This window comes from Henckelia pumila, chromosome 2 (assembly GCF_033568475.1).
Source record: "Henckelia pumila isolate YLH828 chromosome 2, ASM3356847v2, whole genome shotgun sequence".
Classification (NCBI taxonomy): Eukaryota; Viridiplantae; Streptophyta; class Magnoliopsida; order Lamiales; family Gesneriaceae; genus Henckelia; species Henckelia pumila.
Window position 1 is genome coordinate 117,307,097 of NC_133121.1, and position 19,445 is coordinate 117,326,541.

At 36.4% G+C, this 19,445-nt stretch overlaps 1 long non-coding RNA gene across 2 annotated transcripts; it reads right to left on the reverse strand.

The window, feature by feature from the left end:
• Nucleotides 1–221: 221 nt before the first annotated feature.
• On the reverse strand, nucleotides 222–12,745 carry LOC140885321 (uncharacterized). 2 transcript variants are annotated; one of them, XR_012150871.1, is made up of 4 exons: nucleotides 12,432–12,745; nucleotides 11,826–11,933; nucleotides 11,592–11,656; nucleotides 222–489 (listed from the first exon to the last, which is right to left on the reverse strand). It is a non-coding gene; the product is annotated as an uncharacterized lncRNA (long non-coding RNA). The 2 variants fall into 2 exon arrangements; XR_012150870.1 differs by having other exon boundaries at nucleotides 11,826–12,005.
• Nucleotides 12,746–19,445: the final 6,700 nt, after the last annotated feature.

The window sequence follows — 19,445 nt, forward strand, 5'->3', positions numbered from 1 at the left end:
TAGCAGGCTCTTTTATTTTTACTCCTGCGCTACTTCTGCACTTCCCATGCTTCCGCTATCTTCTCCCTCATTCCTCTCCCGCTCACCAATGACTGGAACGCCATTATTCAATGCAAAAGATATTTATTTACAAATTCTAAATTTTTTACATGATTGTAGGAGAATATCTAACCATTTCAATATATGAAAGATGTTAATGCAATGCAAAATATTTGGTTTTCATACATAGACTCCTTGTCAATTCCAGCTAATTTTAAACTGAATAAGAGACTGAAAATACGGGATATGGCAAGCATCAGGGCCAGAAACAAAATACATAATCTACTGTCTAAAGCATCAAGCATGACTTGATACTGATCCAATTGGAATAAATACAACTTATGATTCAATCAAGCAAAATCATCTCCCTTCGCATTGCTTTGCATTGACATTAGATCTGAAATGTCGAATCCCTTTTTCAACTTTGTTGCGGCTTAGTTTCCATAAAACCTTCAAAATTACAAGATAAGCATTTAAGCATAGAGAAGCTCTGAAAACAGAAAGGAAAAGGAAAATGAAAAGGAAGGGAAGAAAAAAAAATGTTAGCGTCTGGGCTCGACCTAGGAAGAAACCAAGACAGCAACCAACTAGTTCCAAAGAAATACTACAGTTAACACAACCAACTAGTTCCAACACAACTCCCGCAACTAAAACAACGATGAAGTAACCAAGGCAACAACTAGTTGGTTACGTTAACTCTAGTATTTCGTTGGAGAAGATATTTGAATCTGAAATTATGCGACTTTCTTTCCTATGATTTGAATTGATCGGAAAAAAATGTTAGCGCCTGTGCTCGACCTAGGAAGAAACCAAGACAGCAACCAATTAGTTCCAAAGAAATACTAGAGTTAACACAACCAAGGAGTTCCAACACAACTCCCGCAACTAAAACAACGATGAAGTAACCAAGGCAACAAACGAGAGATCAATTCAAATCATATGAAAGAAAGTCACATAATTTCAGATTCGAATCTCTTCTCCAACGAAATACTAGAGTTAACATAACCAACTAGTTGCAACACAACTCCCGCAACTAAAACAACGATGAAGTAACCAAGGCAGCAAACGAGAGATCAATTCAAATCAGAGGAAAGACAGTCACATGATTTCAGATTCGAATCTCTTCTCCAACAAAATACTAGAGTTAATGCAACTAACTAGTTCCAACACAACTCCCGCAACTAAAATGACGATGATGAAACTAAGGCAGCTGAAACATCCTAGACTTATAAATTTCAAAAAAATGCGGAAAATTTAAAAAATTTTCTTTTTCTTTTAATTTTAAAATAAATACTAAGTAAAATATTTATATATATATATATATATAAATATATGCCCATACATATATGTACAACCATAAAAGAGATTTAAAATTTAATAAATAATTATGCAACATAAAAATAATTACTAAAACGTCTGAATCATGCAATACTTAAAATAATTCAAAACAATTTAATCAACAGTGCATACACTAAAAAGTTGCGTGAAAATAATACTTAAATCTCAACACTGGAATAAAATCTTCAATTAAAATAGTGTTTAAAATATTCATGCATAGAACACTAGCACGATGCAGACTACGGTCACGGGGCCACTGCAGCTCCGCTCATACGTCCTCACCACCGGTAGGGGTAACCTGCTCCTCTACGTACTCACCTGCACCATATCAGTGTAGTGAGCCTAGAGGCCCAACATGCATACTAGCAAAGGTTTAAAATAATTTAATACACTTTCATACATAATACTTAACCTATAAATGCATGAGCATGCCTCAAAAATAATAACATAAATGTTGCTTAAAGAAATCACTGAATTATACGTAACATACATAATTTCATACATACTTGAGTTGTTGAGCACTTATTTTCTTAACATCGAATGGTCCTATCCGTAAGTGTGACCCATACTTATAGTGCGACTGATCAGTCTAAGAAACCATCGTACGAGGCTGGTGGCGAACCACCCATACATAAATGGCAGGAACTGCCCATACATAAATGGCCACACTACTTCAATTTCCACCTAAAATATTTTATTTGCTCAACCATAGAACTTCAATCATAGCATAAAAATTGATTTCATGAATGCATGTACTTAAATAAATTGTGTGTCCTTCATTTATATTTAATTTATTTTCTAATATCATATAAATATTTGAATAACTTTTCATGCATAAAATAATTAAATATAAACTCAGGACACATGCAATTTCTCATGGTTTGATTCAACTGCTGGCCCTAGACATGCAAGCCCATTAACTTAAGACTTGGCCCATTAGTGTACTTAAGCCCATTAACAATTTTTCTAGGCCCAATAAATCAACCAAAGCCCATTAAGACTAAATTAGGCCCAATAACACTGTCCCTGGCCCAATGGGCTCAAAAAGCCCAATAACAGGCCCAATAACTTTCATGGGCTCCGATGCCCATAAAAATTTCTGGCCAACTTAAAAATTTAAATAAAAATTAATAAAAGCCCAAAAATAATTAAATTAACCCAAAATAATTTAATGGAACCCAAATAAATTAAATGGTACTAATTAAATTTTTGGGAATTTAATTAGCTCATTTAACTCCTAATTAACTTAAAAACTTTAAAATAAAAATACCTGAGCCCAATTAAAATAACCCGGACCCGGACCCAACTAACTTAACCCATATTATTTTAGACCCGACCCGGACCACATGATCCGACCCGGATCCACCAACAACCCAAAAACCCGAAACCCTAATACTCCCCCTTCCCCCTTGCCGCGGCCGCACGAGCAGCAGGCCTTCACGGCCTGCTGCAGCCCAGCTCCGACCACCGTGGCCGGAGCCCCGCCGGCAGGACCTCCCCAGGGTCCTGCCGGTTCGAACCATGCCCTGGCCCGAACCCCATGCTACCTCCTTCCCCAACACCGAACCCTCTTCCAAGACAACCCTAACCTGCGCACCCATGGCTTCCCTTCTGAAACTCGATCGACCGTGACTCCTAGCCCCAACCCAGCCAAAGCCGACCCATCTAGACACTCTAGGGACCCCGTAGGACCTAGCCAGCAGCCCCCTTCAAGCCATGGATAGTAAAAACGTGAGCATGAACATCACAAAACCAAAACCGAGTGCATAAGAGAAAGAGTTTGGAAACTTGCTGTCAAAAATGATAGGTCTCGATAATACACACCCACACACATACATACACTGATATAGAATTGAAAAGAGAAGAAAATCATGCCTTAACACCGATTTGATAGAGCTAAAACGTGCACGACGGGCTTCGGGACGACGGGGCGACGGGACGACGAGCAAACTTGAAGCTTCGAAGAAAAATGGCTATGGAGTCTTGGAGATGTCTTGAATCGATGAAGAAGATGATGGAGGAGGGTGAGATGTCGTCTGGTGTGATAGAGATTGGCGTGGGGTTGGGTAGGGTAGAATTAGGTTTTTAAATTAGTCTAGGTTTTTAATTTAATTAAAATAGGTTTTAGAATAATTAAAAGTTTTAAACACTCTAAATAAAATTTAAAAAAAATCTAATAACTTAAATTAAAACATAAAAATCTCGAAATTACAAATTAAGGGAATTTTAAAAATAATTAAAAGTCATTAAAATGGCTAAATTTGGATAAAAATGGACTCCTAAAATTATATAAAATTAAATACTAAAAATTTTAAGGAAATAAATCTCAAAATAATATTTTTGGGCTCAAATAAGACTCATAAAATAATGTGGATAGAAAGTTGTCATCTCGTCCGTCCACGGTCCCGTCTACGCGATCAAATAATTAAAATGTCATAAATCATAAAAATCACTAATTATGGGTTAAGTGCTTGAAAATAAATTAAATCATGCACAAATAATTCACATAATTATTTAACCCATAAATCACAAATTTAAATTATTTAAATATCCTAATTATGCATGCGGATTTACGTATTTAAAATACCGGGTGTTACAATTCTTCCCCCCTTAAATTGAATTTCGTCCTCGAAATTAATGTACTTACCCGAACAACTCCGGGTAGCGAGTCCTCATGTCTGCCTCGGTCTCCCAAGTAGCTTCCTCCTCCGAGTGATTCAGCCACTGGACTCTTACCATCGGTATGACCCGCGTCCTAAGCCTCCGCTCCTCCCTTGCCAAGATCCGCACTGGCCTCTCCTCATACACTAGATCTGGTGGCAACTGTAAGGGCTCGAAATCCAACACATGCGACGGGTTGGAGACATATCTCCGAAGCATGGATACATGAAAAACGTTGTGCACTGCCGCTAACCCTGGTGGTAGAGCTAAACGGTAGGCCAACGTGCCAACTCTCTCCAAGATCTCGAATGGCCCTATATACCTCGGATTAAGCTTGCCTCTCCGGCCAAAACGCACTACTCCCTTCATAGGTGACACCTTCAGGAATACGTGATCACCTACAGCGAACTCCAAATCTCGTCGTCTGACATCTGCATAACTCTTCTGCCGACTCTGAGCTGTCCTCATCCTATCTCGAATCTGAGTCACAATATCAGCTGTCTGCTGCACAATCTCTGGACCCAGTAAAATCCGCTCACCAACCTCATCCCAATGCACAAGAGATCTACATCTCCTCCCATACAATGCTGCATAAGGAGTCATACCTATAGACGACTGGAAACTGTTGTTATAGGTAAACTCCACTAATGGCAGTCTAGTCTCCCAAGAGCCCCGAAAATCAATGACACAAGCTCTCAGAAGATCCTCGAGAACCTGGATCACTCTCTCAGACTGCCATCTGTCTGGGGATGAAATGCTGTACTGAACAGAAGCCTAGTCCCCATAGCCGTGTGCAGACTCTTCCAAAACGCAGATGTGAATCTCGAATCTCTGTCTGACACAATAGACACTGGTATGCCATGCAGTCTAACAATCTCTCTAATGTAAAGCTCTGCATACTGTGTCAAAGTATAAGTAGTCCTCACCGGCAAGAAATGAGCTGACTTGGTGAGTCTATCCACAATCACCCAAATCGCTGTACAACCTCTGGCACTCCTCGGTAAGCCAACCACAAAGTCCATCGTAATATTCTCCCATTTCCATTCCGGAATGGGAAGAGGTCTAAGAAGTCCTGCTGGACGCTGATGCTCTGCCTTGACTTGCTGAAAAGTCAAGCACTCTGACACCACTCTCCCGATGTCACTCTTCATCCCGGGCCACCAATACAATAGCTGCAAGTCTTTGTACATCTTCGTACTTCCGGGGTGAATGGAGTACGGAGATGTGTGCGCCTCTGCCAAAATCTCAGCTCTCAACTGATCGACGTTCGGTACCCACATCCTACCACGGTACTGAACAATACCATCCTCCACTGTATACAAGAGATTACCTCTAGCCTCATCTCTCTGTCTCCATCGCTGTAACTCCTCATCAGTAGACTGTCCCTCTCTAATCCGATCTCGCAGAACTGGCTGCACCGTCAACACTGACAAGCTCGGTGCATGGCCACTCGGATAACACTCCAAGCCAAAACTCTGAATCTCGCTCTGTAGTGGTAACTGTACGGTCAGACATGATACCACTGACGACTTCCGACTCAAAGCATCGGCCACTACATTAGCTTTACCCGGATGGTAGCTAATGTCACAATCATAGTCCTTCACCAACTCCAACCATCTGCGCTGTCTCATGTTCAACTCCTTCTGTGTGAAGAAGTACTTGAGACTCTTGTGGTCTGTGAAAATCTTGCACTTTTCGCCATACAGATAGTGCCTCCAGATTTTCAAAGCGAAGACCACTGCTGCTAACTCCAAGTCATGCGTCGGATAATTCTGCTCATGAATCTTTAGCTGTCTCGACGCATACGCCATAACCTTACCACACTGCATAAGCACTGCGCCTAAACCCAGTTTAGACGCGTCGGTGTACACCACTAACTCCTCATGTGGTACTGTCATAGCTAACACCGGTGCTGAAGTAAGTGCATCCTTCAGTTGATCAAAGCTCCTCTGACAATCTGGACTCCAAATATACTTCGCGTTCTTCTTGGTTAAGGAAGTCAAGGGTACTGCAATAGAGGAAAAACCCTTGATGAACTTCCTATAGTATCCTGCTAAACCCAAGAAGCTGCGAATCTCCGAAGCATTCTTTGGAATCCCCCAATCCCTCACTGCCTGCACCTTGGACTGATCCACTGCAATCCCATCCCTAGAAATAATGTGGCCTAGAAACGCCACCTGCTCCAACCAAAACTCACACTTACTGAACTTTGCAAACAGTCGATGCTCCCTCAAAGTCTGCAAGGCTGTATGCAGATGTTGTATATGCTCCTCAATGCTCATCGAGTAGATCAATATGTCATCAATGAATACAATGACAAACTGATCTAGATACGGCTGGAAGACACGATGCATGAGATCCATAAAAACTGCTGGAGCATTGGTCAACCCAAAGGGCATCACCAAGAACTCATAGTGCCCATATCGTGTCCTAAAGGCAGTCTTAGACACGTCTGAATCTCTGACTCTCAGCTGATGGTAACCAGATCGCAGATCGATCTTGGAGAATACCGAAGCTCCCTGCAACTGATCGAATAAATCCTCTATCCTCGGTAGTGGATACTTATTCTTCACTGTGACTCTGTTGAGCTCTCGGTAGTCGATGCACAATCTCATGCTGCCGTCCTTCTTCTTCACAAACAACACTGGAGCTCCCCATGGAGAAAAGCTAGGACGAACAAAGCCCTTCTCCAACAGCTCCTGAATCTGCTCCTTCAACTCTCTCATCTCTGTAGGAGCAAGTCGATACGGTGCCTTAGAGATAGGCACAGTATCCGGCAACAACTCAATACTGAACTCCACCTCTCTCACTGGTGGAACTCCTGCAAAATCGTCAGGAAAAACATCTGGATAGTCACGTACCACCTCTATATCTGATAAAGATCTGCTAGAAACGTCTGAGGTAGTGACCACACTAGCAAGAAAGCCCTGACATCCATGGCGCAATAATTTCCTCGCACGAACAAGTGATATCATCTGAGGAATACTGCTAGACTGAGATGCAAAGAAAGTAAACATCTCACCTCCTGCTGGCTTCACTGACACTGTCCTACGTCGGAAATCAATCAAAGCTCCATTAACTGATAGCCAGTCCATACCCAAAATCAAGTCAAACCCGGTCAATGGAAGAACCACTAGATCTGCTCGAATGGAGTGTCCCTGCAACTCCAATTCCAGATCCCTGATAACACTAGTGGTAGTGATAGTCTGTCCGGATGGCATGGTAACATCGTAACCACAGTCGACAACCTCCGGTGTAATGCCTATCCGTCTGATAAAATCTCGGGAGATAAACGAATGCGTGGCTCCTGAATCTAGCAACGCAAACGTGGAGTTGCCTCCAACTAGAATTCTCCCTGCACGCAGAAGATTCCCAACAATTCATACCACTACGCTCCCAAGGTTAAAACACTACAATCCTTAATTCTAATCCCAAAGAAACAAAATTCTTATTCTAGCATGCTGATAGTTAAACTCAAGTAACAGGCATTCAGATATAATTGCAATAAACAAAAGCAAAGAATTGAAAAAGTTCTAGGGGTTAGGTATACCGGTGATCAAGGAGGTATCTGGGTCTGCCTCCTCTGCCTGCATCACATATACTCGCCCACTGATGTTCTGCCTCTGCGGGCAGTTGGCAATCTGATGCCCCAGCTCTTTGCAACGATAGCAGACTCCTGCTCCCATAAGACACTGCCCGGAATGCATCTTCTGACACTTCGGACATACTGGATATCTCCCTGGAGTAGGGGCCCCGCCCCTAGTCTGCTGCTGTGGCTTCCCCTGAGACCTCTGCTGATTCGGGCCCTTAGATGGCCCTGTAAACTGCTTCTTCGCAGGAGGCTGCGAAGATGATCGCTGATACCCCGTCTGCTGAAACTGCCTCTTACCCTGCTGCTCTCTCTGGATTTCTCTTCGACCCTCCTCGGAACGCAAGGCCCTACTGACTGCAGACTCATAAGTAAGTACGTCTGCCATGCGAACATCATGCTTGATATCCGCCTTCAAACCTTCCACAAACTGCCTCAACTTCTCTGGTGGACTATCAGAAATCATAGGCACAAAGCGACAGCCCCTCTCGAACTGTCTCACATACTCGACCACTGTCTTGTCCCCCTGACGGAGACTCATAAACTCCCGGATCATGCGACTGCGCACATCCTCAGTGAAGTACTTGGCGTAGAAGATACGCCTGAACTCGGTCCACGTCAGTGTAGGTAGATGGACTCCTCTAACTGCACCCTCCCACCAAAGGGTTGCATCTCCTCTCATCATGTACGTCGCACAGCTCACCCTGTCGGTGTCTGTGATCCCCATATAATCAAAGATGGACTCAAGAGAGCGAATCCATCCCTCAGCCACCAAAGGATCGGTGGTACCAACAAACTCCTTGGGCACCTTCTTCTGGAACCTCTCAGCAACGTCCTCCTCATGGGACAGTCTGGGACGTGCAGCCTGCTGCTCCAACAGAGCAGTAATACCCGCCATCATATTAGCATTGGCCTGCTCCAATGCTGATAAAGGATTCTGCGGAGGTGGCGGAGGTGGAGGTCCCCCACGTCGGTTCACTGGTCTGGGAGGCATTCTGCACCACCACATATTACTTTACGTAAATCGCCATGCATAACTAAGTGGTTTAAAAGTAATGCTAACTTAAATTCAAAGAATTAAATCATGCTATAAACACTTAAAACTTACAGACCGGTAGCGTGGATTTCTGAGCTAGCATAGCAGTAATGACCCCTCCAAGGACCGTGCTCTGATACCAACTAAAACATCCTAGACTTATAAATTTCAAAAAAATGCGGAAAATTTAAAAAATTTTCTTTTTCTTTTAATTTTAAAATAAATACTAAGTAAAATATTTATATATATATATATATATATATACATATATGCCCATACATATATGTACAACCATAAAAGAGATTTAAAATTTAATAAATAATTATGCAACATAAAAATAATTACTAAAACGTCTGAATCATGCAATACTTAAAATAATTCAAAACAATTTAATCAACAGTGCATACACTAAAAAGTTGCGTGAAAATAATACTTAAATCTCAACACTGGAATAAAATCTTCAATTAAAATAGTGTTTAAAATATTCATGCATAGAACACTAGCACGATGCAGACTACGGTCACGGGGCCACTGCAGCTCCGCTCATACGTCCTCACCACCGGTAGGGGTAACCTGCTCCTCTACGTACTCACCTGCACCATATCAGTGTAGTGAGCCTAGAGGCCCAACATGCATACTAACAAAGGTTTAAAATAATTTAATACACTTTCATACATAATACTTAATCTATAAATGCATGAGCATGCCTCAAAAATAATAACATAAATGTTGCTTAAAGAAATCACTGAATTATACGTAACATACATAATTTCATACATACTTGAGTTGTTGAGCACTTATTTTCTTAACATCGAATGGTCCTATCCGTAAGTGTGACCCATACTTATAGTGCGACTGATCAGTCTAAGAAACCATCGTACGAGGCTGGTGGCGAACCACCCATATATAAATGGCAGGAACTGCCCATACATAAATGGCCACACTACTTCAATTTCCACCTAAAATATTTTATTTGCTCAACCATAGAACTTCAATCATAGCATAAAAATTGATTTCATGAATGCATGTACTTAAATAAATTGTGTGTCCTTCATTTATATTTAATTTATTTTCTAATATCATATAAATATTCGAATAACTTTTCATGCATAAAATAATTAAATATAAACTCAGGACACATGCAATTTCTCATGGTTTGATTCAACTGCTGGCCCTAGACATGCAAGCCCATTAACTTAAGACTTGGCCCATTAGTGTACTTAAGCCCATTAACAACTTTTTTAGGCCCAATAAATCAATCAAAGCCCATTAAGACTAAATTAGGCCCAATAACACTGTCACTGGCCCAATGTGCTCAAAAAGCCCAATAACAGGCCCAATAACTTTCATGGGCTCCCAAGCCCATAAAAATTTCTGGCCAACTTAAAAATTTAAATAAAAATTAATAAAAGCCCAAAAATAATTAAATTAACCCAAAATAATTTAATGAAACCCAAATAAATTAAATGGTACTAATTAAATTTTTGGGAATTTAATTAGCTCATTTAACTCCTAATTAACTTAAAAACTTTAAAATAAAAATACCCGAGCCCAATTAAAATAACCCGGACCCGGACCCAACTAACTTAACCCATATTATTTTAGACCCGACCCGGACCACATGATCCGACCCGGATCCACCAACAACCCAAAAACCCGAAACCCTAATACTCCCCCTTCCCCCTTGCCGCGGCCGCACGAGCAGCAGGCCTTCACGGCTTGCTGCAGCCCAGCTCCGACCACCGTGGCCGGAGCCCCGCCGGCAGGACCTTCCCAGGGTCCTGCCGGTTCGAACCATGCCCTGGCCCGAACCCCATGCTACCTCCTTCCCCAACACCGAACCCTCTTCCAAGACAACCCTAACCTGCGCACCCATGGCTTCCCTTCTAAAACTCGATCGACCGTGACTCCTAGCCCCAACCCAGCCAAAGCCGACCCATCTAGACACTCTAGGGACCCCGTAGGACCTAGCCAGCAGCCCCCTTCAAGCCATGGATAGTAAAAACGTGAGCATGAACATCACAAAACCAAAACCGAGTGCATAAGAGAAAGAGTTTGGAAACTTGCTGTCAAAAATGATAGGTCTCGATAATACACACCCACACACATACATACACTGATATAGGATTGAAAAGAGAAGAAAATCATGCCTTAACACCGATTTGATAGAGCTAAAACGTGCACGACGGGCTTCGGGACGACGGGGCGACGGGACGACGAGCAAACTTGAAGCTTCGAAGAAAAATGGCTATGGAGTCTTGGAGATGTCTTGAATCGATGAAGAAGATGATGGAGGAGGGTGAGATGTCGGCTGGTGTGATAGAGATTGGAGTGGGGTTGGGTAGGGTAGAATTAGGTTTTTAAATTAGTCTAGGTTTTTAATTTAATTAAAATAGGTTTTAGAATAATTAAAAGTTTTAAACACTCTAAATAAAAGTTAAAAAAAATCTAATAACTTAAATTAAAACATAAAAATCTCGAAATTACAAATTAAGGGAATTTTAAAAATAATTAAAAGTCATTAAAATGGCTAAATTTGGATAAAAATGGACTCCTAAAATTATATAAAATTAAATACTAAAAATTTTAAGGAAATAAATCTCAAAATAATATTTTTGGGCTCAAATAAGACTCATAAAATAATTTGGATAGAAAGTTGTCATCTCGTCCGTCCACGGTCCCGTCTACGCGATCAAATAATTAAAATGCCATAAATCATAAAAATCACTAATTATGGGTTAAGTGCTTGAAAATAAATTAAATCATGCACAAATAATTCACATAATTATTTAACCCATAAATCACAAATTTAAATTATTTAAATATCCTAATTATGCATGCGGATTTACGTATTTAAAATACCGGGTGTTACAGCAGCACCTTAACTTTATTACTTCAGATTCAAAAAAAAACAAACAAACGATCTACCTTGAGAAGTCGAGACAACATGCAACTCTTATACTGAGCTACCTATGGTTATGATCATCACGTCCCTGCCAAAATTAGGAAAAAAAAAGTAAAAGAGATCAATTATGATCATTATGTCCCTCGTCACCTTTTTTAACGCTGAACCCTTTAGCATGCGCATAATTATCATGTCCCTGCCAAAATTAGGAAAAAAAAGTGAAAGAGATCAATTATGATTATTATGTCCCTCGTCACCTTTTTTAACGCTGAACCCTTTAGCATGCGCATAATTGCAATAGAGTAAATACGCATCTTCGACGCTTTTGACTACTTGACCAGTGAGTAGTTTACTCTCAAATTGATCTACAATAGAATTGGTAGATAATACCTCAATATTTTCAGGAATCGCATATTCTGAATTTGCAACTTCAACCTCTTCAATGTTGTCTCCCATCGAGTCTATAATTAAAGAAAAATGATTCAAAGTAAATAAAGAGATATAATTGTCCAAAAAACAATGTTCTAAAAATTTACTCACAACATGCGTCAAATGTTAAAAAAAGTGTCATAACTCACAATTTTCCAATACTCTATTTGCAAAAATTTCTAACTGAAGCAAAAATCAAATTAATACCAGGTCAACTAAATATTTCAATGTTAAATTCAAAGAAAGTGATCAATGAAGCAATACCAATAATTAACATTCTAGGCATATCCAAAACAGTAGTCAAAATATGAAGGTTTACTTTAAACGGTGATGAGTAAATTGCTTCAAGGTGGTTCCAAGCTAATTAAACAATTTCGTGAATCGATTACGACGTCATTTAACTAAATTACTTCTGAAATTACAAAGAAGGATACCTTAGGTGAAGTATTTTTCTTGGCGGAAATTCTTTTTAAATCGTGAAATAGAGGACGAAGGTGGGTTGAGCGCCAAGAACAGAACTTTCGAATGTGGCGGGGTCGTGAATGAGCAGCTGCGACGTGCACTAGTCGAGTTCAAAGCAAAAATGAACTCTGTATGCCCTTCGTAGCGGGTCGGTAATTCGATTAATATTGTTCACTTCGTTTCTCAATTTCTCAGAATCTGAGAATCCCTCAAACAGGCCGGTAATGATCAAAAGCAAAAATGAACTCTGTATGCCCTTCGTAGCGGGTCGGTAATTCGATTAATATTGTTCACTTCGTTTCTCAACTTCTTTTCAATTTTTTGGTCCTAACCATGGTTAGACATATGACAAGAGTGAGCCCAAATTTAAAAAGCAAAAATGAACTCTGTATGCCCTTCGTTTCTCAACTTCTTTTCAATTTAAAAAAAAGTAAAAGAGATCAATTATGATCATTATGTCCCTCGTCACCTTTTTTAACGCTGAACCCTTTAGCATGCGCATAATTATCATGTCCCTGCCAAAATTAGGAAAAAAAAGTGAAAGAGATCAATTATGATTATTATGTCCCTCGTCACCTTTTTTAACGCTGAACCCTTTAGCATGCGCATAATTGCAATAGAGTAAATACGCATCTTCGACGCTTTTGACTACTTGACCAGTGAGTAGTTTACTCTCAAATTGATCTACAATAGAATTGGTAGATAATACCTCAATATTTTCAGGAATCGCATATTCTGAATTTGCAACTTCAACCTCTTCAATGTTGTCTCCCATCGAGTCTATAATTAAAGAAAAATGATTCAAAGTAAATAAAGAGATATAATTGTCCAAAAAACAATGTTCTAAGAATTTACTCACAACATGTGTTCTTGGCATTATTTGCAGAGGTAATTAAAGGACGAACGAGCTTTAATTGCTGTCTCGTGTTGGCCTTATTTACTCTGCAACTAACCCCAATATCCATCCATCCATCCATCGCCACAATACATACAACTTAATTCAATATCTTTTTTAATTTTCTTTTAGTTATTAATAATTTTCAAATTCATGCATAAGTAGAAAAAGAAACAAAGAAGAGAGGACTTGTTGAGTCAATCTAATCAAAGGCCAATCCATTGAATTAATGGCCAACTACCTCTCTTAGTTAGCGCTTCCCGGATTTTGTATTTCCAATTTCTCACCTCGGTTTCAATGATATTATTTATTTATGATTTTCTGCAAAAAGCTGAAAACTACATACAAGCAATTGGATCAGTCGATGGTGACAGACGAGCGATACCTGTTTGCCATTATCAATGGACTAGATCATATTTTCAGATCAAATGATTTGATCATTTGATCTGCAAATAGATGTACGTAACACAATTGATTGCTCTTCGGGTAGCCACCCTAAAGACAGCCTTGACCATATCCAAGTTCGGTGTAGTTCATTTACACATTTTTTTTCGGAAAATATGTATAAAAAAAATTAATAATTGGTTATAGTATACATGAAAAAGTACGTAGTTAATTCAACGGTCAGCGTTGTGCAACGCAAGCCATGCAAGAGTAATTGGAGATTTTTTTAAAAAAATAAAAAAAGAAAAGAAAAAGAAAAACGAAAGATATAAAACAGTATTTCAATAATTTTACCAGGATTGGCAAGGAAAGCTAGTAGGTCTTCAACAGTTCCCTATGATTAGATTAGCAAAATGAACCCTGAAATCTGAATTGTACTACATATGACCTCGTGGCTGTTTCAATTCCTCTTACATTTCATGTCATTTCATCTCTTTGAATTAGTTCCCACGGCAACTATTTTGGTAATTAATTAGTTCCCCATTGCTACCAAAAGATGAGACTTTTCCCAATGCGTAAAAAATATTTACATATGTATGCCAATATCCAAAGCTGTCCCATTTAGAATTTCAAAATTAAGTGAATGAAATATTTATATTTTAAAAACAAAGAAAAATACACTAGCTAGCTACATTGTATGTAAATTTAATGGGCCTTTCACTCTACACAATTATTCTTAATTTTCGAATCCTTGGCTTAACTAATGGTAAGTAGTAGCATTGACTATATATCTTAAAACAAGACGCTCAAATTTTAATCTTATGAAACCGAATAAATAAACTTTGATAAAAACTTAATTTACTGTGATTTTTTAACTTTTAACTTGTATTATATCATTAACATTATGGTAACTGAACTTAGTTTTATAAAATTTGAAGAAAATTTAGACCAAACAAATAAGCCCAAGCAATATACGTAGTATCCAATTATAAAGAGGGCCCAATCTATAAAATAAATTTGTCTTGGACATACATTCATGTAGAGCTCCACTGGGCCAAGATTGGTCGAAGCCCACGATACAATTACTTCTTCTCCTTTCCCACTTTGACGATCCATTCAGTTTGATTAACATGGTATGGTATCCACGATCGAGTAATCCATACCATACCAATAATTTTTTTTATAATTACTCCTATATATCAATTTATTCTAAATTTGAGTTTGGATTAATAAAATTGTATAATTAGATATACTTGTATTTAATGTATCAAAAAGATAAGAGGAGGGTTCCGAAACTCCTTCACATATATGACTTTTTCAAAGTGAAAAAATAAAAATTACAATTTTGGTCTATTATTAGTGAAAGGAAATGCTCTTGCATAACCAGATTCAACAACCAAAGGAAAGGGGACGAGAAAGAAATAACAAAAATTAAATCGTGTGAGCTTCTAAGCAGATCTTCTAACATGACTCAGTGTGGTGGTGCTATGATGATCCAATAACCGTTAAACATTTGTCACAAATTAAATACCAACATAACTAAAATCCTCTTCTAGTCTTGTAACTGGTCGCACTACAAGAAAATAATCTGAAAGTTATTTGGTGGATGTGTAAGCTGCATCTGCGAATAGTCATGTAATTTCAAGTGTATTGTGTAACTCAACGTGTAACCCTCAGTGTACATATAACATTACCCCTCCGAATAATATGTATGTCGTTTTATTGATCTCCACTTTTAGCCTTAGTTGGCATTTTTCCGGCATGACAACTTATGAAAATAATTAAATTGTCAAAACATAAAAGGTACATGGGTAGTTAATATTGGAAAAAAAATATTAAAAAAAACAAAAGTTGATGATAAAAATGACAACTTTTCCTAAAAAGTGTTTTGGAAGTAAAAACATTGAGGCTAGGATCTAATATGTTTTGGTATTTTGGATATTTGTTATTGTTATTCCAACCGGAGAAATAATAAAAAATGGCGCTTGTATTTCAGCCGTCTGTCGCTTTACTCTCCCACACATATAGTTATAGCAATCACATTCTCCATAAATGTTGTTCAATCCTAGTTACTGTTACTATTATTTTTCATTAATAAAATTATCTGTGCCCTTAATTTCTCTTAGCTGTACTGTGTAGGTACATCTATTAAAGTGGTATTAATTTTTGAATTTTTTCTTCAATATATAATCCATGAGCAATGCTACATGTAGAACGAAATTTGTTATCAATTTGTACAACATAAAAAATTCATTTATCAAAATCTCATGTTAAATTGAATGCAAAATATCGCAATATAATAGAAGTTTATGAAACTTAACTTTTATTGATATAAACAATGAATATATATAGATACAAAGAAGTTCCTACGAAAACGTAAATATATACACAATATAAAGTTCTAACTTATATTGCGATATACATGTAAACTACTAAAGAGATAAGATAAGTAGATAAATACAAATATTATGAATATCTACAAGAATATTTGCTAACAATATATAGATATATTGATATTCATATTTTCTATATGTAAGGATCACTTTGAGGTTGATTTTGAATTGATATGATATAGTAGCTTGTCTTATTTAATCTTTTCTTTTGTTTTAGACGAAAGATATATATATATACACACATGACGTGAAACACGTTGGAATATATATTTTTTTACAAACAGGTCCAGCTGATTTAAATACGGAAATTGACAATACTAATTAATGATTGAGGTCTTGATATACGTGAAGGATATTATTGGATATATTATATATGCATAGCGATTGGCTGATTTTTTATGCCTGCGTCTATATATGTATAATATAGAGTAAAAATTATTTTGGCATATGAACTATTGATAAAATGTTAAATTAATAAATAAACTATAGAAAATTGTTTAATTGTTATATGATCAAACTCAAAAATCAATTTTACCTTCTACTTCAATTTTTTAAAGTTTAATATTGTTATTAAATTCAACTAGAGATACATAGTTTATACTTTATATTTTAAAATAATTTAATAATTTAAATTGTAAAAATAAATTCATATCTACTAATTACTATACTATAAAATAAAAATTATATATTATATATCCGAAAAAATATTCAACATAAAATTTGTATATTATAAATTAAAATACACACATATACATATATTATATCATATTTTAATTTGATTAATATAAATAGTAATATTACTATTATAACATAAGTAAAGAGAAAAACTCATTTATTATATATATATATATATATTAATATATATTATTTTTGAATATATAATTTATCAATTATTATATATATGTGTGTATGTGTATATTTGTATTAATTAATATTAATTATAATGCTTTCGTATGATAAGTGTGATTTCTTTTTATGATATAAAATTTAAATAAATATAAATTTATGCTTATAATTGTAATAAAATAATTTTGAAAAATAAAACGTGTATCTATTTTAATTTTTAAAAAAACATTGGACTTTAAAATAATTTAGGTAAAGGGTAAAATTGATTTTATAACTTGATCATGTACCAGTTAAACTATTTTCAATAATTCATGTATCAATTTGACATTTTAACAATTGTTTATGTACCAAAATGATTTTTTACTCTCTTAATATATGTCTATGTTATAATTTGGAATTGAGAAGCCTTGTTACAAAAATTTTGTGGGAGTAATGGTATTAATTAATTAATTGAGATCAAAATTCTGCACTACAACAAAAACGGGATATATCCGTTGTCGTAGGTAAAAAAACCGTTGTACTTTAAGGTGTGTCGAAAATCCGTTGTCGTTGCTTTCAAAAGACAACGGATTGACAACGGATTTTATCCGTTGTCGTTTCTTTCAAAAGACAACGGATTTTATCTATTGTCTTTTCCTTGAAACGACAACGGTTTTTATCTGTTGTCGTATATAAAACTTTTAACAACACCAAAAATTACAACAGTTTTAAAATGACAAAGACAACGGATTTTATCCGTTGTCGTTGCTAAAAAAAATAATAATTTTAATATACAAATTTTTAATATTATAAATGAAACAAAAATTAAAATTTCTAAAATAAAATTTAATATAAAATTTTCAATATTACAAATCAATATTCTAATTCTAAATTCTAAATCAATCTACACTAGAAAATATATCGATCGAGTTATGAATTAATTTATATAAATTAACTCGAAACTTTCCTATACATCGAGTTATGAACTAATCTATATAAATTAACTTGGAACATTCCTTCTAGATTAACATCCACCATTATCCCTTGCATTCCGACTATCTGCACAAGTTGACAAATTCAGGTAGTAGAAAAGATGTCAAAATTCTGGAATTCAAATCCATAAAATGAAAATGCTGGGAAGACTTGATGGTTAAGTTCCAATACGAATCCATAAAACAAAAATTCCTCATGTCGATTTTAAGAAAATAAGGAGTACTGGCAATATAAAGAATCAGCGTAAACAAAACTATAGGATAATTAATTTAGCTTGGATAATAATTTTCAATAAGAAGAAAACATGCTGCTTATTCGAAGAATCGAAGTAGACTGGTTGAAATAGCACTTGTAGTGTTCAATTGATACACATGGATTATAAATATAAATAATGAGCATGAAAAGTATATTAAATTGCTAATAGACCAATTAAAACAAGCTCATGACTAACCTGTATTTGTCTATTATATGGTTTTTGAAACCAATTAAACTACAGTAACTTGAAGTCACTGCTACAGCCACTCCTCTGAGATGCAAAATTGTATGATCCAAAAACAACCTAAAGGAAAACTTTTCCTAATAACATATAATTGCCTCTTTCAAAAACACAATTTTCAACCTACACGCCAAATCTAAAAAGAACTAGCACATGCACCAAAGTTTTACACTTTCCACAACTGATCGCAGCATGTATGATATAAATTCCATTTTTATTTCTCATTTTGGGCATATTAGACAATCATAACCCAAGGATTTAACAAAAGAAAGTTGAAGGAAACACACATAGCAGAATAGTTAGTTGGCATAATCTGAAATTGAATGAGCCAAAAAAATTGTTATAAAGAATAGCAAAACAAGTTTATTGGAGGATAAACTTTAATCAAGCTAGCGGTGGTCGCAAATACATTATTTCAATGTTAAGAAACAATTAATTAATATTAATATTTGTGAAAGTCATGAAATAAAATTAGGAAAAGGGACTTACATGATATCTACCGTGGCAGCGAAAGCTTTTGGATAATCGAGGGCTAGCTGCTGCGTGATCGTGCTTAAATTAGAACCTGAAAATGTATTTGATGATATGGACATCATAAATTTATTCCCACATACACGGGCCATACTTGAGGATTAATTTTTATTTGTATTGATAAATCATCATGCAATGCAATAATTATGCATGATGCATATATTAAATAAATAAAAAAGCTTGAAAAATCAATAATGATAAACCTGCCCATTACTCATTCACACAAAAACCAGTCACCCAATGAATCAAGTCCTTTACAAAAACTAAACAAAAACACGTAATGTTTGAAACACCAAATTACTAGTATTAGCTCTTAAAACCAATGAGAGTAAAGATATTCAATAATCCCAACCAAATAATGCCTAGCATTAGGTATCGATCCAGTGCCATAAATTGATATTTTTTTATATTTTATGATAGCGACAACATGTTCATATGGAACGGCAAAATTCATACCATGAAAACACTT